The 23,068-nt window shown below is 44.9% G+C and overlaps 2 long non-coding RNA genes across 3 annotated transcripts; one reads left to right on the top strand and one right to left on the bottom strand.

Annotated features, from left to right (window-relative positions):
* Window positions 1-6,717: 6,717 nt before the first annotated feature.
* On the bottom strand, window positions 6,718-13,714 carry LOC134346152 (uncharacterized). The gene is made up of 3 exons (XR_010017841.1): window positions 13,568-13,714; window positions 13,341-13,458; window positions 6,718-6,854 (listed from the first exon to the last, which is right to left on the bottom strand). It is a non-coding gene; the product is annotated as an uncharacterized LOC134346152 (long non-coding RNA).
* LOC134346153 (uncharacterized) lies at window positions 13,660-17,658 on the top strand. 2 transcript variants are annotated; one of them, XR_010017843.1, is made up of 3 exons: window positions 13,660-13,780; window positions 15,225-15,343; window positions 16,462-17,658. It is a non-coding gene; the product is annotated as an uncharacterized LOC134346153 (long non-coding RNA). The 2 variants fall into 2 exon arrangements; XR_010017842.1 differs by lacking the exon at window positions 13,660-13,780 and adding an exon at window positions 13,859-14,040.
* Window positions 17,659-23,068: the final 5,410 nt, after the last annotated feature.

Genomic DNA, 23,068 nt, shown 5'->3' with positions numbered 1-23,068 from the left:
CATGATAATATAGAATCAATCAATCTATCTATCAATTACAGTAAGTATATGTACGTATATTAATTAGTTAACTTAAAAATAGTGCAAAACAGAAGTTAACAAAGATAGTGTTCATGAGTTCAATGTCCATTTAGAAATCGGATGGCAAAGGGGGAAGAGGTTGCTCCTGAGTTGCTGAGTGTGTGTCTTCAGGCTCCTGTATCTCCTTCCTGATGGTAGCAATGAGAAGAGGGCAGGTCCTGGGTGATGGGGTCCTTAATAATGGACACTGCCCTTATGGATTATATTTATGTTATATATAAAACACCATTTGTACATTTATACAATCTTATGTATTATATTTATTGTGTTTTATTGTTATTATTCTGTATTTTATATTATCGTGTTTCGTTGCGCTGATCCAATCTGGAGTAACAATTGTTTCATTCTCTTTTACACCCGTGCAAAGGAAATGACATTAACCAGTTTTGAGTCTTGAATCTTGAATCTCTCATGGCCAACTCCCAGTGGTGTAGGCATCAAAACCTGTTGTGTTTGTCACCAGTTCAGTGTATCTGAAAGCTTCTGTCTCTGAGTCATTGAATCACAAATCACTACAACACAGAAACAGACCCTTTAGTCCATCTGGTCTGTGCCGAACTATTATTCTGACCAGAGCTACGACTCTTTCAAAAAGCTTTACTTAATGTTCCATCTTTCCAACAAAGCTGAACAGCCCATTATACCTTACTGTTAAACAAGCCTGCAGCCTTTAGGTTTTGGGTTAAAACGCCTGTTAATTAGCACAAGTGGTAGTTTGGTCGGACTGGGCAACGTCTCTTCTGATCGGCGTCAAGTTTTGAATGCATGTTCTGAAAGGGCCAGTTGGAAAACCCAAGGCCCATTGAAAAAAAATTGTGAAGTGATGCACTTCAGAAGGTCATATTGAAGGCAGATTACAAGGTTAATGACATGATTCTTAGTAAAATGTGTAGTGGTAGTTAATAGTGTTATTCCTATGGCACTCCATTAACCACTCCCACATGGGAGGAGTTCACATATTGTACAGGCAGGGTTATCAAGGCTGTTCACTCTATTAATGCCTGTTCATTTTGACACCTCTGTTAAGTCACCTCCCATCCCCCTTCGCTCCGAAGAGAAAAGCCCTAGTTCACTCGACCTTTCCTCATAAGACATGCTCTCTAATCCAGGCAGCATCCTAGTAAATCTCCTCTTCATGCTCTCCAAAGCTTCCACATCCTTCCAATACTCTAAGTATGGTCCAAGCAGTGTTATGAACCTGCAACGTTACCTCACGGATTTTGGATTCAATCACCAGAATAATGGAGAACAGCACACCATACACCTTCGCACCCGCCCAAGCAACTTGTGCAGCAACTTTGAGGGATCTGTAGACTGACACCCCAAGAGCCCTCTGTTGTATTCATTATTGAGGGAGGGTGCAGAGCACACCAGGATGCCAGCGTGCAGGATTCTGAACTGAACTCAGCTCAAACCGTGTCATCAAGTACGCGGCTGGCACAATAGTTGTTGGCCTTATCAAAAACGGTGACAAGATGGAGTATGGAGAGGAAGAGGAGTGGCTGGCAGATCGGTGTGAGGAGAACAACCTGAGCCTGAACGTGGACAACAGCAAGGAGATCATTGTGGACTTCAGGAAGATGCAGACAAACCATCCCCCCCTGTGAATAGTGCTCTGCTGTAGAGCGATTTAAGTGCACCAGGTTCCCGGGAGCTCACATCACAGATAACCTCACCTTAACAACACCTCCCTGAGCAAGGACCCTCAGCAGCACCTCCACTTCCTAAGAAGATTGAGGCAAGCAAGGCTACCCATCCCACCCCCCCCCCACCCAATCTTAACTGTGTTTCACAGGAGCACCATTGAGAACTTCCTGACAAGCTGCATCTCCATCTGGCATGGCAGCAGCTGGCATGGCATCAGACCAGAAATCCCCATAAAATCCCCATAAGGTGGTAGACCTGAGGAGAGCTAAGGTACCGGTGACCCCTGTTTCCATCCACGGGGTCAGTGTGGACACAGTGGTGGATTACAAATACCTGGGGATACAAATTGACAATAAACTGGACTGGTCAAAGAACACTGAGGCTGTCTACAGGAAGGGTCAGAGCCGTCTCTATTTCCTGAGGAGACTGAGGTCCTTTAACATCTGCCAGACGATGCTGAGGATGTTCTACGAGTCTGTGGTCCCAGTGCTATCATGTTTGCTGTTGTGTGCTGGGGCAGCAGGCTGAGGGTAGCAGACACCAACAGAATCAACAAACTCATTCGTAAGGCCAGTGATGCTGTGGGGATGGAACTGGACTCTCTGACAGTGGTGTCTGAGAAGAGGATGCTGTCCAAGTTGCATGCCATCTTGGTCAATGTCTCCCATCCACTACATAATGTACTGAGTGGGCACAGGAGTACATTCAGTCAGAGACTCATTCCACCGACATGCAGCACTGAGCATCATAGGAAGTCATTCCTGCCTGTGGCCATCAAACTTTACAACTCCTCCCTTGGAGGGTCAGACACCCTGAGCCAATAGGCTGGTCCTGGACTTATTTCCTGGCATAATTTACATATTACTTGTTACGAGAATACACATAAAATTAAGATGTTTGCTGGCCTGGGCTAGCATCAGTGGCATCAGCAGTTGGTCTGCTACCTGCCCTCAGGGGAAGGAGAGATAAGGAACAATGGAGCAGCGTCTGGAGATGTGTAATGAAGGGATGTGGGAGGAAGAGCTGTCTGGAGCGGCTCCCCCCTTTGAACCCTGAACTGTTTGAAGTGATGGACAGGCGATACCCCAGCAGGGGGATAAAAAGGGACAGGTTCGCTAAGACAGACACACGCCACCCGAGGTAACGAGACCCTGGAAGCGGTGCGCTTCTCACGAGTGGGTGAGAAGTCCCAGACAACGACAAGGGTGGAAAGGTACGATCAGCGGGAACCCGGTGTGTGTCCGCCCTTGCCTGGGTGCCGGGTTCACTGCAGAGGATCGACCGCATCTGGAGGAGGGGTCACAGTCGGTGACCTCAGGTGACATCACCAAGGACCCGCCCAAAAGCTGTTTGTGAGCCATCTCGCTGGTCTGTGAGCCATCTTGCTGGTCTGTGAGTGAAGCCGTTCTGAATGATGAGTTGTTCCTATTCTATCTCTCTCTTCCCCCACCTTGTCCATCGCCATGGCAACGATTACTGCGAACTGAACTACAAACTGGACTGAACTTTGAGTCATTTTGAAATTGGTCATTTACCCCTAGACAACGATAGAGCTTGATTGATGCTGTTATCTTAATTCTGTGCACATGTGTGGTTATCATTGTTGAATTGTTGCATTTATTATCCTTTCGATTACTGTGTTGCTTGTTTCTTTAATAAAACTTTCTTAGTTCTAGTACTCCAGACTCCAACTGAGTGATCCATTTCTGCTGGTTTGGCAACCCAGTTACGGGGTACGTAACATACTATTTAACTATTTATGGTTTTATTACTATTTATTATTTATGGTGCAACTGTAAGGGAAACCAATTTCCCCCGGGATCAATAAAGTATGACTATGACTATAAAGGGCTGTGAGAACAGCTGAGAGAATCACAGGGGTCTCCCTACCATCCATCGGGGACATTTATCAGGGGCGCCACATGCGCAGGGCCCGTGGTATTTTTAAGGAATCCACTGGTCCACATGGCATTCCTCTTTGACTTTCTACCATCAGGCAGCTGACTACGATGCACAAAAGCAAGACTGGTTAGGATAAGAAACAACTTCTTCTCCCAGGCCATTGGGCTTCTGAACTCCCGGCCGCAATGTATTCGAAGTGTTGCTCTGTACTTTACAATATTAAATATTAATGCACTTTAGTTTGTTATTTATGTGTGATTCACCTGTAAATTTTATCCTTTCCTTCTTAAGTTATAGTGTGTTATGCGTGTCATGTACTTTTCAACCTGGTTTGGAGAAACATTGTCTCGTGTCTATATGTATTACATGCGTGTTTGTAATTAAATGACAAACTTCACTTGACACTTGACAGATAGGCACATGGATGGAAAGGGATGGGTTAGATTGATCTTGGAGTGGGTTTATATGTTGGCACGCGAACTGCCTTTACTGTGTTGCACGGTTCCATGTTGTACGTTAACTCATTGGGAAATGGACAGTCGTCACTTTGGGCTGAGATTCGTCTTCACCTGGACTAACAGCTCCTTGTGTCTGCAAGGTCTGGTCTGGCAGCTCTGCTGTAAAACTGACACTGGCATGCTTGATGCTCTGCAGTCATTTTCAACTTTCCAGATGCCCCAAGCTGCGTAAGAAATGTGTGCATGATATTCAGAACCAGGATCTGAATCAGGATTAGGTTTAATATCACTCGCATGCTGTATGTCGTGAAATTTGCTGCTATGCAAGAGCAGTACACTGCAATTCATTATAATAAAAACTGTAAATTACAGTAAGAAATATATATTTTTAAAAAGTTAGTTGAATAAACACGTTAGCTTAATAAGCCATCCATGAGAACTATTGAAATTCAGTTTGACGTAAATAATAGAAAATATTTTTTAAAAAATGAGTGACTACTACATTAGGTTCATCTGTATAGCTGTTCATCTAATCTGCCAATCATGTTGCAGCAAAGAAAAAGCATGCAGACTTGGTCAAGAGGTTCAGTTGTTGTTCAGCCCAAACAGCAGAATGCGGAAGAAATGTGATCGAAGTGACTTTGATCATGGAATGATTGTTGGTCCCAGACAGGGTGGTTTTGAATAGCTCAGAACCTTTTGATCTCCGTAAGACCATAGATATAGGAGCAGAAGTAGGCCATTCAGCCCATTGAGTCTTCTCCGCCATTTAGTCATGAGCTGATCCAATTCTTCCAATCATCCCCACTCCCTTGCCTTCTCCCCATATCCTTTGATGCCCTGGCTAATCAAGAACCTCTCTATCTCTGCACCCAGTGATTTGAACTTCACAGCCGCTCGTGGCAAAAAATTCCACAGATTTACCACCCTCTGGCTAAAGTAATTTCTCCACCTCTCTATTCTAAATGGACGTCCTTCAATCCTGAAGTCGTGCCCTCTTGTTCTAGGCTGCCCTACTATGGGAAATAACTTTGTCATATCTAATCTGTTTAGACCTTCTAACATTCGGAATGTTTCCATGACATCCCAACTCAATCTCCTGAACTCCAGGGAATGCAGCCCAAGAGCTGCCAGACGTTCCTCATACGGTAATCCTTTCATTCCTGGAATCATTCTCATGAATCTTCTCTGAACCCTCTCCAATGTCAGTAAAGTAAAGTAAGTCTTGTGAGACCATGGATCTGCACCTGGAAAGTCTTCACTCTCCAGGGTGCAGGCCTGGGCAAGGTTGTATGGAAGACCAGCAGTTGCCCATGCTGCAAGTCTCCCCTCTCCATGACACCAATGTTGTCCAAGGGAAGGACATTAGGACCCATACAGCTTGGCACCAGTGTCGTCGCAGTGATTAAGTACCTTGCTCAAGGACACAACACGTTGCCTTGGCTGGGGCTCGAACTCACGACCTTCAGGTTGCTAGTCCAATGCCTTAATCACTTTGCCACATGCCCATGATGTCAGTACATCCTTTCTAAAATAAGGAGCCCAAAACTGCACACAGTACTCCAAGTGTGGTCTCACAAGTGCCTTATAGAGCCTCAACATCACATCCCTGCTCTTATATTGTATACCTCTAGAAATGAATGCCAACATTGCATTTGCCTTCTTCACCACTGACTCAGCCTAGAGGTGAACTTTTTGAGTATCCTGCACAAGGACTCCCAAGTCCCTTTGCATCTCTGCATTTTGAATTCTCTCCCCATCTAAGTAATAGTTTGCCCGTTTATTTCTTCCACCAAAGTGCATAACCATACACTTTCCAACATTGTACTTCATTTGTCACTTCTTTGCCCATTCCCCTAAACTATCTAAGTCTCTCTGCAGGTTCTCTGTTTCCTCAACACTACCCGCTCCTCCACCTATCTCCTGAGATTTTCATGTACAACTGTCTGGAGCGTTTATAGAGAGTGGTGCAAAAAACAAGATGTTTAACAAGATGCGTAACCCTCAGGTCCTCAGGTTCAGCCAGCCCGTGTTCGTCTAGGGGAAAACAGCCTCCGGCCCCACCAAACTGAGAAATCTCGTGTGTGGATGCTGTGTGATGTGTTGCCCGGTTACAAATCCTAACTGCAATGTACCAATCAGTACACCATATGGAATTAAATGATCACACTTCATAACTTTTATTCTGAAGATATTAAAATAAAGAAAAAGAAAATGGGTCCATTTTAAGGAAAAGGCAAAATTGCACGTTGGAGTTCACTGATATGGTCATTCATCAACCATCAAACTCCACCCAGTGTCGCTGATCTTCACTGATCCCAGTCCACTCCATGTGGTGGTCTACCAGGTCTCTCCACTCGCTTCTTCCCTCTTCATCTCTTGCTGACAAAAGACCGCGAAAAAGAACACCATCCCCCTCATTGGCTAACATTACATTCCAAAGTCCCCATTATCTCTAATCATAACCCAAACATTGCTGCTACAGAGAAACCATTACATTAGCAGTGAAACGTTACAGACGCTGAGGAGCGGAAAGAAGGATCAGCTATGATTGAACGGCAGAGCAGACTGGCAGGGCAAAATGGCCTGCGCGAGATTTTTCATGTAGAAAGTCATGATTTTCCAAATATGGGACACACAAGGCACATGAAGAAGAAACAGATTGCTTAATCATTTTGTTGATTTGCTTTCATCGTTACACAACATGGTCGGATGGATTGGATTTCAGTGTTGACTTCTTTTTTTGTTTGATTTTTGAGGCACACCCTGTAATATAGAAAAAAAAATATTAGATCAGTAGCTGCCATTTTCCTTGACAAACAAGTGCTGCTAAACCTAACAAATAAAGTACATCATGGAACGGTTTATTCCTGGAAAACAGGAATTTCCACACTGTGAACCCCTGAGAAGAGCTGACAAAAACTGTTGTTTCCTTTGCATTCTGTGTTTTCTTTAGGTTTTTTTTGATCACATAAAAATGGTATGTGTAGCTATTTATTTTGCATCTCAATTTTTTTGCGCTGCTTCATAAATTCCGTAGGACCAAATTTCCATTTCCAAACTGCCCTAGCATGGATGTACTGAATGCAATCAATGCCAATTTGCAATAATTTAGAAATCGTAATTTCCATCTAATGAAATCTTTCCGTCCAATTATCAGTTTAAATATGGACATTTAAACTTCACAATGTAAGTATGACTTGTATGTACATCCCTACCACCACTATGTGGCGCTGTGTCACCACTCTTGTCATTTTTGTTTGCCGGCTCCTCAAATTTGCTGTAATTCAATCATACAATTGTCTTACAGTGATATAAATGAATCAAAATACTATATTAAACACATGCAAAGTGTATTACTTTATTTGAGTCTATTGCAGATTATTTAGCGATTATCAGCTGTGATAAGCCATCATTAAAATATCAACATGTCATTGGACTACTGGGTGGATATGAATTAAATTAAACTCCAATATTTTTCTTAAAGGGTTTCCTGTCTTTTCATATATCTGTCAGGCTAATTATTTTTTCCAACTACTACTTCTTCCAAAGCCTAACTGTTTTTGTTTTCTCTGCATACTCAGAAGCTTGGGAGATTGCTTATTTATGGCAGGGACCATAATAGAACCAGAGTTAAGAACTGTTAATTAACACACTTGGAGGGGAGCAGAAAGTTGTATTTGTAACAGTAGCTCTGTTTTTCACAGCACATGAGAACAGTTAAAACACAGGTGAAGGTTCTGATGAAGAGGTTGCCAGCATTTGATAGGTAAAAGGTTAAATAGGCTAGTATATTATTCCCCGAAGCACAGGAGATTGAGGGGGATCTTGTGGAGGTACTCAGAAAGATGACTGAATGGGTAGGTGGATACATGGAGGCTTTCCACACCCCCCCCACCCCACCTCAGGTATGGTGAGATGAAAGCTAGGGGCCACAGGTTCAGGGAGAAAAGTGAAATATCTAAGGGGAACCTGAGGGCAAACTTTGTCGGTCAGAGGGTGGTGTGAGTGTGGAAGGAACTGCCAGAGGCGAGTTCAGTTGTAACAGGTAAGAGAAGCTTGGATAGGTACATGGATGAGAGGGGTATGGGAGGCTATGATCTGCGTCATTGAGGCAGAAGGCCAGTTTGGTCTATTTGAGCCAGAGGACCGGTTTCTGTGCTGTAGTGCTCTGTGGCTATGAGGTTGTTCAGCTCATCAAGTCACTACAGGCTCCACAGGAGGGAATTCCAGCTACTGGGCGGAGCTCATTTCGAATATTGTGAGCAATATTGTTATCTAAGGAAGGATGTGCTGGCCTTGGAAATGCTCTCAAGAATGATGCCAGAAATGAAAGAGTTAACATTCCAGGAGCACTTGATGTCTCTGGGTCTGTACTTGATGGACATCAGAAGAATTTGTGGGGGTGGGAGAATCTCTTTGAAACCTACTGAATTCTGAAATGTCTGGTAGAGAATGTTTCCATTAGCAAGGGAGACTAGGATCTAGGGACAGAATCTCAGAATAAGAATTTCTACAGATACAGATGCGTGCAAAAAGCTGGGGGAGCAAAACAGGTCACACAGCATCTATGGAGAGAAATAAAGAGCTGACATTTCGGGCCAAGACCCTGACCTGATGAGGGGTCTTGGCCCGGAATGTCAGCTGCTTATTCCCTTCAATAGATGCTACTGGTACTGCTGAATTCATCCAACGTTTTGCGTGTGCTGCTGAGAATAAAGTGAGATCACCTTAGAACTGAGGTGGAGGAATTTCTTCCACCAGACAGTGCTGAATCTGAGGAATTCATTCCCATGGACGGCTGTGGAGACCAAGTCATTGGGTATATTTAATGTGGAGGTTAATAGGTTCTTGATTAGTCTAGGCATCAAAAGTTATGAGGAGATGGCAGGAGAATAGGATTGGCAGGGACAATAAATCAGCCATGATGAAATGGCGAAGCAGCCTCAATGGGTCAAATAGCTCAACTTTGCTCTTATGTCTTATAGTCTAATAGAGATTTGGGTGAGGCAAATAAGTGGATGGATAAATGGCAGATGAATTTTAAAGCTGAAAAACTTTAATCATGGACGGAAATAATAAAAGGCACCTTTAATTAGATGCACAGTTCTACAATGTTTCAAGAACAAAGAAGGATGGAATTTATACATTGTTCATTGAATGTGGCATAGCAGGTTGAGGTAGCATATAGAATCCTGAGTTTCATAGATTCTCAGGACAAAAACAAGGATATAATGATGTACCTTTACAAATAAACTGGATCTGGCACAGGGAGAATAATATTTCCTGTTCTTGGCTCAATAATTTAGGAAAAATACAAATACATTAAGAATGCTGAAGAGTTACTAAAAATTGTTCCTTACATGGGAGAGAGGTCAGGTTGTTCTGCTTAGGACAGAGAGGCATTACAATGAGACATAAGACCATAAAATATAGGAGCAGGATTAGGCTATCTGGCCCATCGAGTCTGTTCCACCATTCAATCTGATTCTGTTAAACCCATTCGCCCACCTTTTCCTGTTACCATCAATCCCCCTACCAATCAAGAACCTATCAATCTCTGCCGAAATACACCCAATGACATGGCCTACACAGCCCTCTGAGGTAAATGAATCCCACAGATTCAGCACTCTCTGGCTGAAGAAATTGCTGGCTGTGCCCGCTGGTCCTAGACTCCCCCACTATAGGAAACATTTTCTCCATGTCCAATCTATCGAGGGATTTCAATATTCAATAGGTAAATTGATTGAAGTTCCATTAGCTTGTTCCACCATGGGTTACTGGCCTCCCTATCGTTGAGGGCATCTTCAAGGGGCAGTCTCTCAATAAGGTGACGTCAATCATTAAAGACCCTCACCATTCAGGATGTGCCTTTGTCTCATTACTAAAGACCCTCAACATTCAGCCCAGTGCTCGCCAGCCCCCGACACAGGCCCAAAGAACTCATTACAAAGATGATACAAAGATCACCAGCATTAGATAATGTAGAAAATTGCCAAGGCCGCAGCAGGATCAGTTGCAGATATGGGCAGAGGAGCGGCAGATGGAGTTTAATCCAGCCACGTATGAGGCATTGCACCTTGGGACAGTCCACCGCTAATGGCAGGACTGTTAGCGGTGTTGATGTGCAGAGAGGGTCCTGAGGTACAAGTCCGTAGCTCGTTTACGTTGAGCGGCTGATTAAGAGGTGTATGCCATGTTCATTTTATCAGTTGAGGATCTAATTTCAAGAGTCATGAAGCCATATGACAGCTTTATAAAGCTCTGGTTGGAGCATATCTGGAGTTCTGCTCAGCCCATTAAGTGAAGGATGCATGAGATGCAGCACAAGTTTACTAAGACGCTACCTGGGTTAGAAGGCACGTGCTGTAAGGAGAGGTTGGGTAAACTTTGGTTGTTTTTTTCTGGAGCAGCAGGAGGCTGAAGGAAGACCGGATAGTAGACCACAAGATTGTGAGAGGCACAGACAGAGTAGACAGCCAGTATCTTTTCCCATGGGCCGGCTAGTGGTGTAGTGGCATCAGCACTGGACTTCAGGGCAGACGGTCCTGAGCTGAAACCCGGGCAGCAGTGGTATCTGCGCGGAAGAAAGGCCTGGCAATCTGCTTCTGTGTCTTGCTATGAAAACCCCATGAGGTCATGAAGAGTCGGACTCGAACGAACAACAACAATCTTTCCCCAGGGTCAGTGTGTCTAATGCTGGACGGCATTATAGGGAGTAAGTTCCAAGGAGACGTGCAAGACCAGTGTTTCTGTTTTAGAGAGTGGTGGGGGCCAGGAACGAGCTGCCTGGCAAATACCAGAGAGGAGTTTTAAAGGTTCTTAGATAGCGACATGAATATGCAGAGAATGAAGGGATGTGGACATTGTGCAGACAGGGGGATTAGTTTAGTTAAGCACTTCATGAACAGAAGGTCCTGTTCTTGTGCTGGACTGTTCTATGGTTCTAAAACTTCAGTCAGATGTGGAGAAATGGTCTGCTGGAGGGACTCATCAGGCTGTGCAGCATCTCAGGGTGTGGGAGAAAGAACCGTCACCGTTTCCAGTCACGACACTGCATCAGTAGCCTTTTGTGCCTGCAGCAAAAATCTCAGTGCAACGAGATCTGGGTGTCCTTGTTCATCGGTCACTGAAAGTAAGCATGCAGGTACAGCAGGCAGTGAAGAAAGCTAATGGCATGTTGGCCTTCATAACAGGGGGAGTTGAGTATAGGAGCAAAGAGGTCCTTCTGCAGTTGCACAAGGCCTTGGTGAGACTACACCCGGAGTATTGTGTGCGGTTTTGGTCTCCAAATTTGAGGAAGGACATTTTTGCTATTGAGGGAGTGCAGCGGAGGTTCACGTGGTTAATTCCCGGGATGGCGGGACTGTCATATGTTGAAAGGTTGGAGCGACTAGGCTTCTATACACTGGAATTTGGAAGGATGAGAGGGGATCTTATTGAAACATATAAGATTATTAAGGGATTGGACACGCTGCAGGCAGAAAACATGTTCCCGATGTTGGGGGAGTCCAGGACCAAAGGCCACAATTTGAGAATAAGGTCTAGGCCATTTAGAACGGAGTTGAGGAAAAACTTTTTCACCCAGAGAGTTGTGGATCTGTGGAATGCTCTGCCTCAGAAGGCAGTGGAGTCCAATTCTCTGGATTCTTTCAAGAAAGAGTTAGATATTGCTCTTAATGATAGCGGAGTCAGGGGATATGGGGAGAAGGCAGGAATGGGGTACTGATCGTGGATGATCAGCCATGATCACAGTAAATGGTGGTGCTGGCTCGAAGGGGCCGAATGGCCTACTCTGGTACCTATTGTCTATTGTCCTTTGCATATGTTTCCTGTGGTTCACCTGATGCAAATAGAAACCAAATGTGGCACACATAGATTTCACAGACAAAAAGGAAGAACGCTGTAGGCCAGGCAGCATCTGTGGATGTTTCTGGCTGAGACCCTTCATTAACACTGGAATGGAAGGGGGAGGAAACGAGAGAAAGTCTGCAGACGCTGGAAATCCAGAGCAACACACACAAAATGCCGGAGGAACTCAGCAGGCTAGGCAGCATCTGTGGAAAGGAGTACAGTCGACAGGAAGGAGGGAGAAGTCAGAATAAGAAGGTAGCAGGAGGTGGGAAGTACAGGCAGGCAGGTGATAGGTAAAACCTGGCGAGGAGAGAAGTTCGGTGGCGGGTCGATGTGAGAAGCAGGGAGACGATAGGTGGCGAGGTAAACGGCTGAAGAAGCAGGAATCTGAAAGCAGAGGACAGCGGACCATGAATAGGCGGGGATATTTTGGGAGGTGATGGGCACACCACGGGGGGGGGGGGGGTTGGGAAAAAAAGAGGCGAGAGGACAGAGTTGGGAGGGTTCAGAGGGCGATGTTACCGGAAGTTAAGATAAATTTCTGTTTACCCAGCACTTCAAGAATGCCACACTTGCAGATTTGTTTGTGCCGTTACACTGAAGTTTCCCCTAAATAGAGAGGGAATACTCAGATGGAATTCAGAAATATCTATTATTTGTGGCCCCTTACTCCGTCAGAACTTGTTACTCGCACGGAACGGAATGAATTGTAGTCCCGAGAAGGGTCTCGGCCTGAAACGTCGACTGTCCCTCTTCCTAGAGATGCTGCCTGGCCTGCTGCGTTCACCAGCAACTTTGATGTGTGTTGCTTGTACTACAGTATCACTAGGTTAATCAACTGGTGTCTCCTGTTCTGCTCGATGAGGATGGCAGATAACGACATCCTCCAAATGAAGCAGAGATGGCATTTAAAAAAAGAACTGAGGTCGGTGGATTAGTCCGGGTAAACCCCTCTCCACATTAACTTTACATATTCTAGTCTGGGTTTCCATTGCTAGAGCAAAATATCAACACAACCCACACGTCAGCACTTGCTAGATCTGTCTGAGATCGCCAGAGAGACTTCCATAAACAACACACAAAAAATGCCGGAGAAATTTAGCAAGTCAGGCAGCATCTAATAGAGACGCTTCACTAGGTCTGAAAGCGAAAGAGAAATGAATCCCCTTCCACTGGTGCTGATCGACTTGCTGATTTTTCCAGCATTTTGCACGTATTGCCAGAGAACCCGGAGTGACACGCACACAATCCGGAGGAGCTCAACAGCTCAACATTCTTATCCGGCAGCCTCGATAAGAATCGACGCTTCGAGCCGAGACCCTTCACTGAGAGTTTTTTAACAGCTGGGCGGGAATGGGTGGGTTAAACTGCCGAGATCGCTGTGCGGCGAAGCAATACCTTGCTCTGTTCATCCTGCTCAGTCCTTCTCCCCATCAAGCATGTATTTCTCTCCAGCTCCTCCAGGTAGCGATCCCTGTAGGTCGACACACTGATAATGGCCACTTTGTCCATGAACCTACGGAGCGACAGAAATGTAAACTCAGCGGCATCCGGAGTTGCTCAGAGTTTGCAGCGATAAGTGACAGCACGCAAGTCTAACCGTCCATTGCGCCTTTCTGTCTTACCTTTCCAGTGGAGCCTGATACCATTTCATGGCAGATGTGGACATTTTTTTTTTGTTTTTTTAAATTTTTGAAGGGGTGAGGGGAGCCGGGTGTTCGACGTTACTGCCCCGCGATCAGCTGAAAACAAGTACCGAAATAGGGCGTGAAGTTTCTGATTGGATACCGAGCAGTTTCCGGGTTCATTTTCAAAATACTGGCGCGGAGTGGCTGCTGGTGATTTGCCAAGTCCTTTTTTTGGTTGGGATATCTTAAGTGAAATTTAACGGAAATGGGAAGTCTTTGCTTACCTTCAAAAGCCCATATTTCTCAATGTTTTGGGTGATCAGAACCATTTAAAGGCAGCGGGGAGCGTTTTGACAACCCTGCGGTTCACGGCAGACGAGAACTCCGGAGAGAAACCTTGGTTGCGCGAGGGGCGAAGTGGGCGCGACAGGTGGAATCGGAGGGGCCAGGAAGACGAAACACGGGATAATGTGAGGGAGGTGGGGAAGGCCGATAGGAATGGTGGAAGGGGGAACCAATGGGAGCAGGGCGTGGAGATGCTGGGCAATGGATCGGGTAGAGGAGGGCAAATGGTGAAGGGGGCTGTGGTGGATGTAGGGAGAACTGAGGAGAGAGATGAAAGGACGGATTGGGGGACTAGGTTAGCAGAAATTGGTGAGTTCAGTGTTCATGCCATTGAGAAAATAGGCTGGACACTTCAGATTGACAACTCCAAGTTCCCAGGGGCGACCATCTGTCCTGATCCAGCCACATCAATGACACGGCCTGGAAATCTTCTAATTCCTCCTTTCTGGATACATAACAGCTTGGTTTGGCATCTGCTCAGCACATGACCACAAGAAACTGCGGAGAGTTGCGGACATATCTCAGCATCTCACAGGAATCACCCTCCTCTCCAGGGACTCTGTTTACACTCTCGCTGCCTCCGTAAAGCAGACAGCATAATCAAAGACCCCTTCCAGCCGGATATTCTCTCTTCTCCCCCTCTCTCACCAGGAAGAAGATACAAAAGGCTGAAAACACATACCATCAGGCTCAAGGCCTGGTTCTATCCCGCTGTTATCAGACTCTTGAACGGCCCACCAACACTAGAACATGGATTCTTAACGTCACAATCTCCCTGCTTATGCTCTGACACCTCATTGTTCAGCCCGCACTGCAGTTTCTCTGTAGCTGATGCACATTACAGTATTCTGCATTGTTGTTGGTTTACCTTGTTCTGCCTTAATGCACATTGTAATGATCGGGTCCCTATGCAAGGCAAGCTTTCCTCTGTATCTTGGTACACGTGACAGTAGTAAACCATTCCAAGTACCCACACCTGTGCCAGTGCGGAGACTGTTGGTGTGGGCTTGGGGGAAGAAGTACAATGGCGGGAGGGCAGCTCCGGATGGCCGTGCTGGGTGGCGCTCAGGTGCTCAGCAAAGCAGATGTCCAGTTTGCACTTGATCTTACGGATGAAGAGGGTGCCACGTAGGGAGCTACAGGTGCGATGGACAAGGCTAGGAGAAGGGCAGTTTAGGTTCCCGGATGGGTGGTGAGCAAGCAGGTGTTGGCATGGGCGTTACAACTTCACAGTCACAGGGGACAGTGCCAGGGAATGGGGAGGGGTGGGTTTCAGTCTGAAACATCAACTCTTTATTTCCCTCTACAGGCAATGCCTGACCCGTTGAGTTGCCCCAGCAGGTTGTGTATGCTGCTCAATATTCCAAGCATCCCTCTGGCTTCATCGTGTGATTAGAGTGGTATTAGGGATGGTTAGTAGTCAACAAGGTGAGTTGTCATAAGATGGAGAATTCAATGTTGCTTCCTTTGTCTGTATCAGAAGTCATTTTTTATCTCTCTGTCACACTGTATCTCTCTGTATCTCACTCTATTTCTCTCTATCTCTCTGTATCTCACTGTATCGCTCTGTATCTCAGTGTACCTCACTGTATCTCAGTACATGTGCATCAGGTTTAATATCACTGGCAAATGTCATGAAATTTGTTAACTTTGCGGCAGCAGTACAATGCAATGCATGATAACTACAGAAAAACAATGAATTACAGTAAGTAAATATGTATCTAAATAGTTAAATTAAAGTAAGTCATGCAAAACAGAAATTTAAAAAGTAGTGAGGTCGTGTTCATGGGTTCAATGTCCATTTAGAAATCATATGGCAGAGGGGGAGAAGCCGTTCCTGAATTGCTGAGTGTGTGCCTTCAGGTTTCTGTACCTCCTTCCTGATGGTAACAATGAGAAGAGGGCATGTCTTGGGTGGTGGGGGCCCTTAATGGTGGATGCTGCCTTTCTGAGGCACCACTCCTTGAAGATGTTTTGGATAGTACCAAGATGGAGTGGATTAAATTTACAACTCTGTAGCTTCTCTTGATCCTGTGCATTAGACCCTCCCTCCCCATACCAGACAGTCAGAATGTTCTCCACAGTACATGTGTAGAAATTTTCAAATGTTTTAGGTGACAAACCGAATCTCCCCAAACTCCTAATGGAGTATAGCCACTGTCTCGCCTTCTTTCTTGCTCCATCAATATGTTACGACCCAGTTAGATTCTCAGAGATATTGACACACAGGAGCTTGAAATTGCTCACTCTCTCCACTTCTGATCCTTCTATGAGGTTTGGCTTATGATCTCTCATCTTAGCCTTCCTGGAGTCCACAATACTACTGCCATAAAGCAACAGGTCTCATGTGGCAGTGACAATAAACCTGATTATATGGGCTTTCATTGACTCTATTACATCGCTTTGTTCTGATGTGAACACCTGCTAGAAAATGCATCTCAAGATAGTCTATGGTAAAGTAAACTTACATACTTAGACCATAAATTTACTTTGAACATTGACTCTGATTCTAATTTATTTCACTCTCTTTCCTATTTCTGTTGAAGGGCCTCGAACCTGGAATATTAACTGTTCCTCCTTTCACCAATACTGCCTGACTTTCAGACTGATTCCAGAATTATAAGATAAAGGATTAGAATTAGGTTATTCAGCCCACTAAGTCCGCTCTGCCATCCAGTCATGGCCGATTTATTACCTCTCTCAACCCCATTTCCTGCCTTCTCCCTGTAGCATTTGACACCCTGACTAATCAAGAACCCATCAACCTCCATTTTAAATACACCCAATGACTTGGCCTCCACAGCCGTCTGAGGCAATGAATTCCACAGATTTGCCATCCTCTGGCTAAGTAAATCTACCCTCATCTCTGTTCTAAAGGAACATCCTTCTATTCTGATGCTGTGCCCTCTGGTCCTAGACTCCCGTCACTATAGGAAATATTCTCTCCATGTCCACCCCAACTAGGCCTTTCAATATTCAATAGGTTAAAATGAGATCCTCACTCATTCTTCTGAGCTCCAAGTACAGGCCCACAGCCATTAAACTCCTCCTACACCCTTTCATTCCAGGGATCACTCTTGTGAACCTCCTCCAGACCCTCTAAGTTGCCAGCAGAATCTTTCTTAATTAAGTGGCCCAAATTGGGAGGAGAAGATGGCGGGGCGCCTGCGTGCGCGCAGCCCTCCAGTGAAAAACGATACCGTATCTGTTAAAAAGGGGCCGTGGACAATTCTGATTTGATGGAGAATGGACGTGAAAGCACACAGGAACATCTGGAGAAATTTCTGAAACGCCCGTCTGCTGCTGTCATTACTGCGTGGTCGGGAATCTTTCAGAGGGTAGGCCTCAAAATCCCCGGCCTTGCCTGCTTTTGGCGACCGAGAAGGAGGTCGAATCGTTTGGACAGAGATGGCGCTCAGTACTCGGTGTCGGAGAGCTGATCAGAGCTCGAAGTTTTCAGATGACTCAGAGTCGGATTGTGGTCGGCATGGCAGGGAGAGTTTTTCTTCCCTCTCCCGACTGCGTGAGATGTGAGACATTTGAGAAACTTTGAACTTTACTGTGATCACAGACTTCTTCATCAAGTTATGGTATTGTTGCACTGTTGTAACTATATGTTATAATTATGTGGTTTTGTCAGTTTTTTCAGTCTCGGTCTGTCCTGTGTTTTGTGATATCACACCGGAGGAAATAATGTATCATTTCTTAATGCATGCATTACTAAATGACAATAAAAGAGGACTATGTGGCTTCATAATCTAATCTAAATCTAAACTATATTGTATTGCTTTATTTTTCAGTAAATACATGCAAGGTGGACTATGGTAACATATACGTACTTTCATAATAAATTTTACTTTGGCTTGACTTTGCCTTTGATGTGGAAGGTGACTGTGCAGAGAAAGTGCTCCCTGGGACAGAAGGCCAACAAAAATTAGATTCACTTTTCCACTAGTGGGGAAGAGACGGTCACTCTCCGCTTTGCGGACTGTGGGTTTGCGAAGAGGATGTAGCGGAAGATGCAAGGGGCCTGCGTCGCAGCTGCGTGATGGAGGACTCTCTGATCTACGAGCTCTCCCCAGGAACGCACACGGAGATGGACATCAAATGCTGGTCATTCAGGGCCCCAGACAGTCCTTCCAGGTGAGGCGACACTTCACCTGTGAGTCGGTTGGGGTGATATACTGCGTCCGGTTCTCCCGATGTGGCCTTCTATATATTGGCGAGACCCGATGCAGACTGGGAGACCGTTTCACTGAACACCTACGATCTGTCCGCCAGAGAAAGCAGGATCTCCCAGTGGCCACACATTTTAATTCCACATCACGTTCCCAGTCTGATACGTCTATCCACGGCCTCCTCTACTGTAAAGATGAAGCCACACTCAGGTTGGAGGAGCCTGGGTAGCCTCCAACCTGATGGCATGAACATTGACTTCTCTAACTTTCATTAATACCCCACCTCCCCTTCATACCCCATCTCTTATTTATTTATTTAATTAATTATTATTTATTTTTTTTCCCCTTACTTTCTCTCTTTTTTCTCCCTCTGTCCCTCTCACTATATCTTCCTCTGGTACTCCCCCTTCTTTCTTTCTCCCTAGACCTCCCATCCCATGAACCTCTCCCTTCTCCAGCCTTGTATCCCTTTTGCCAATCAACTTTCCAGCTCTTAGCTTTATCCCTCCCACCCCCATCTTCTCATAGAGAGCAGGCTATTCTGGGCTGGGTTTTGAGCAATGAGGAAGGGTTAATTAGCGATCTTGTCGTGAGAGGCCCCTTGGGTAAATGTGACCATAATATGGTGGAATTCTTCATTAAGATGGAGAGTGACATAGTTAATTCAGAAACAAAGGTTCTGAACTTAAAGAGGGGTAACTTTGAAGGTATGAGACGTGAATTAGCTAAGATAGACTGGCAAATGACACTTAAAGGATTGACGGTGGATATGCAATGGCAAGCATTTAAAGGTTGCATGGATGAACTACAACAATTGTTCATCCCAGTTTGGCAAAAGAATAAATCAAGGAAGGTAGTGCACCCGTGGCTGACAAGGAGAAATTAGGGATAGTATCAATTCCAAAGAAGAAGCATACAAATTAGCCAGAGAAAGTGGCTCACCTGAGGACTGGGAGAAATTCAGAGTTCAGCAGAGGAGGACAAAGGGCTTAATTAGGAAGGGGAAAAAAGATTATGAGAGAAAACTGGCAGGGAACATAAAAACGGACTGTAAAAGCTTTTATAGATATGTAAAAAGGAAAAGACTGGTAAAGACAAATGTAGGTCCCCTGCAAACAGAAACAGGTGAATTGATTATGGGGAGCAAGAACATGGCAGACCAATTGAATAATTACTTTGGTTCTGTCTTCACTAAGGAGGACATAAAAAATCTTCCAGAAATAGTAGGGGACAGAGGGTTTAGTGGGATGGAGGAACTGAGCGAAATACATGTTAGTAGGGAAGTGGTGTTAGGTAAATTGAAGGGATTGAAGGCAGATAAATCCCCAGGGCCAGATGGTCTGCATCCTAGAGTGCTTAAGGAAGTAGCCCAAGAAATAGTGGATGCATTAGTGATAATTTTTCAAAACTCATTAGATTCTGGACTGGTTCCTGAGGATTGGAGGGTGGCTAATGTAACTCCACTTTTTAAAAAAGGAGGGAGAGAGAAACTGGGGAATTATAGACCGGTTAGCCTAACGTCGGTGGTGGGGGAAACTGCTGGAGTCAGTTATCAAGGATGTGATAACAGCACATTTGGAAAGCGGTGAAATGATCGGACAAAGTCAGCATGGATTTGTGAAAGGAAAATCATGTCTGACGAATCTCATAGAATTTTTTGAGGATGTAACTAGTAGAGTGGATAGGGGAGAACCAGTGGATGTGGTATATTTGGATTTTCAAAAGGCTTTTGACAAGGTCCCACACAGGAGATTAGTGTGCAAACTTAAAGCACACGGTATTGGGGGTAAGGTATTGGTGTGGGTGGAGAATTGGTTAGCAGACAGGAAGCAAAGAGTGGGAATAAACGGGACCTTTTCAGAATGGCAGGCGGTGACTAGTGGGGTACCGCAAGGCTCAGTGCTGGGACCCCAGTTGTTTACAATATATATTAATGATTTGGATGAGGGAATTAAATGCAGCATCTCCAAGTTTGCGGATGACACGAAGCTGGGTGGCAGTGTTAGCTGTGAGGAGGATGCTAAGAGGATGCAGGGTGACTTGGATAGGTTGGGTGAGAGGGCAAATTCATGGCAGATGCAATTTAATGTGGATAAATGTGAAGTTATCCACTTTGGTGGCAAAAATAGGAAAACAGATTATTATCTGAATGGTGGCCGATTAGGAAAAGGGGAGGTGCAACGAGACCTGGGTGTCATTATACACCAGTCATTGAAAGTGGGCATGCAGGTACAGCAGGCGGTGAAAAAGGCGAACGGTATGCTGGCATTTATAGCGAGAGGATTCGAGTACAGGAGCAGGGAGGTACTACTGCAGTTGTACAAGGCCTTGGTGAGACCACACCTGGAGTATTGTGTGCAGTTTTGGTCCCCTAATCTGAGGAAAGACATCTTTGCCATAGAGGGAGTACAAAGAAGGTTCACCAGATTGATTCCTGGGATGGCAGGACTTTCATATGAAGAAAGACTGGATGAACTAGGCTTGTACTCGTTGAAATTTAGAAGATTAGGGGGGATCTGATTGAAACGTATAAGATCCTAAAGGGATTGGACAGGCTAGATTCAGGAAGATTGTTCCCGATGTTGGGGAAGTCCAGAACGAGGGGCCACAGTTTGAGGATAGAGGGGAAGCCTTTTAGGACCGAGATTAGGAAAAACTTCTTCACACAGGGAGTGGTGAATCTGTGGAATTCTCTGCCACAGGAAACAGTTGAGGCCAGTTCATTGGCTATATTTAAGAGGGAGTTAGATATGGCCCTTGTGGCTACGGGAGTCAGGGGGTATGGAGGGAAGGCTGGGGCGGGGTTCTGAGTTGGATGATCAGCCATGATCATAATAAATGGCGGTGCAGGCTCGAAGGGCCGAATGGCCTACTCCTGCACCTATTTTCTATGTTTCTATGTTTCTATGTTTACCAATTTTAGTTTCAGTATCTATGACGTACAAAATAATGGCATGTGTTATCAAGTAAATGAGTAATCTGATACCCGACATTAGAATTCTTAGCGTAAAGAAACTAAACACAGAAGTGAAAGAAGAGCACTAATTTAGTTAGGCTGTATGTAAAGATTTAAGTTTTGTTCCTGTCTATGTGACTCCGATGGAGTTGTACTGATACTTTAAAAATGCAGCACAACCAGTTTGTGCAGAACAGGGTCCCCTGAAGCAGAATTTCAATAACATCCATTTTATAATATGGTTGAGTAATAAACCTTTTGGAAGAACGGTGGCCAGCGCAACGCTTTACAGTGCCATCGACCTGGGGTCATTTCCTTTCACTGCCTGAAAGGAGTTTGTACGTTCTCCCCGTGACCGTGTGGGTTCCCTCTGGGTGCTCCAGTTTCCTCCCACACTCCAAAGACATACCGGTGGGTAGGTTAATTGGTCATCGTAAATTGTCCCGTGATTAGGTTGGGTTAAATTGGGGGTTGCTGGGAAGCACGACTTGAATGGCTGGAGAGGCCTGTTCCATGATCAAAATTATCAATAAATTAAAAAAAAATGAATAACTGCTCCTTCGAAAAAGTGTACCAAGATCCTTTTACATCAATGTAAGAAAGCTCGTTTTCTATCTGATATAGAATCCATACAGTGATCAACTGTATTCGCCATGAACATTTCCATGTTTACGTTGGAGGGTGATGAATATTGGTAGCTCGGGTTGAGGCGTTTGATGTTGCCGTGTTTGCCGGGCTGGGCAATTAGCTTTCAGACGTTTCGTCGCCAGCCGAGGTGACATTTCCAGTGCGCTGTTGTTGGTGTTCCTCTCTGGGAGTGCTTGTCTTTATATAGCCCCTCACCCCCATCCCCCGTTCACTTGTCTCGTTCCCTTCGGTTGACCTTTGAATTCTACTGGCTCCCATTTCTTTTGGCGGCTCGTAGATGGTGATTACGAGACAATAGCATTCAAAGGTCAGCTGAAGGGGTAGCCAATCAGGACTAAGACAAGCGGATGGGGGGCCATATAAATGCGAGCACTCCCAGACAGAAACACCAACATCTGTGCACTGAGGATGTCACCCTGACTGGCAATGGAAGGCCTGCAAGCTACTGTAATCGCCAAGCTCGGTGAACAGTACAACATCAAACATTTTCATGCATTCGGGACTTGCTGTGGTGTGTTGTTGCAACATGCAACAAAAAGTAACAACGTTCAACAAATATAAGAATAAAGTATTATATCAAAATAAACTAAGTGGTTAAAGTATGGATATAGAATAAAGTGTGTATAAACACATAAATACCAGTGTGTATTGACAATGTAAACAGCATTATAAAAAGTGGTTTAAAGTGTTTACAGTACAGTGCAGTTCCTGTGGGTGGGGTATATGCAGATGTCAGAGTAGATTTTACAATCAAATGCCTGCAGGCTGAGTGGGTTTTGTTGTATGCACGTAAGGGCACTTCATTCATTTGGATTGCAAATGAGCATCAGGTGTAAATTCAAACCGTGATATTATACTGCATCAATATTTGTAATGACATAATGACAGCCTCTGGGGAAAGCAAGTTGCAACTTGCTGGAGTTGTTGTTCATTCTGTACAGATCCCCAAGGTGGAAGAATAAAATTCCTTTGGAAACCACAGTCTCAAACTTAGTCAAAATAATTTGATTATCAAAGTACATATCATCATACAGAAACATAGAAACATAGAAAATAGGTGCAGGAGTAGGCCATTCGGCCCTTCGAGCCTGCACGCCATTTATTATGATCATGGCTGATCATCCAACTCAGAACCCTGCCCCAGCCTTCCCTCCATACCCCCTGACCCCCGTAGCCACAAGGGCCATATCTAACTCCCTCTTAAATATAGCCAATGAACTGGCCTCAACTGTTGACTGTGGCAGAGAATTCCACAGATTCACCACTCTCTGTGTGAAGAAGTTTTTCCTAATCTCGGTCCTAAAAGGCTTCCCCTTTATCCTCAAACTGTGACCCCTTGTTCTGGACTTCCCCAACATCGGGAACAATCTT

The sequence above is a fragment of the Mobula hypostoma genome, chromosome 5 (assembly GCF_963921235.1).
Source record: "Mobula hypostoma chromosome 5, sMobHyp1.1, whole genome shotgun sequence".
Classification (NCBI taxonomy): Eukaryota; Metazoa; Chordata; class Chondrichthyes; order Myliobatiformes; family Myliobatidae; genus Mobula; species Mobula hypostoma.
Note: the sequence above shows the minus strand (reverse complement) of the source record. Positions and strands in the feature narration are given on the sequence as shown.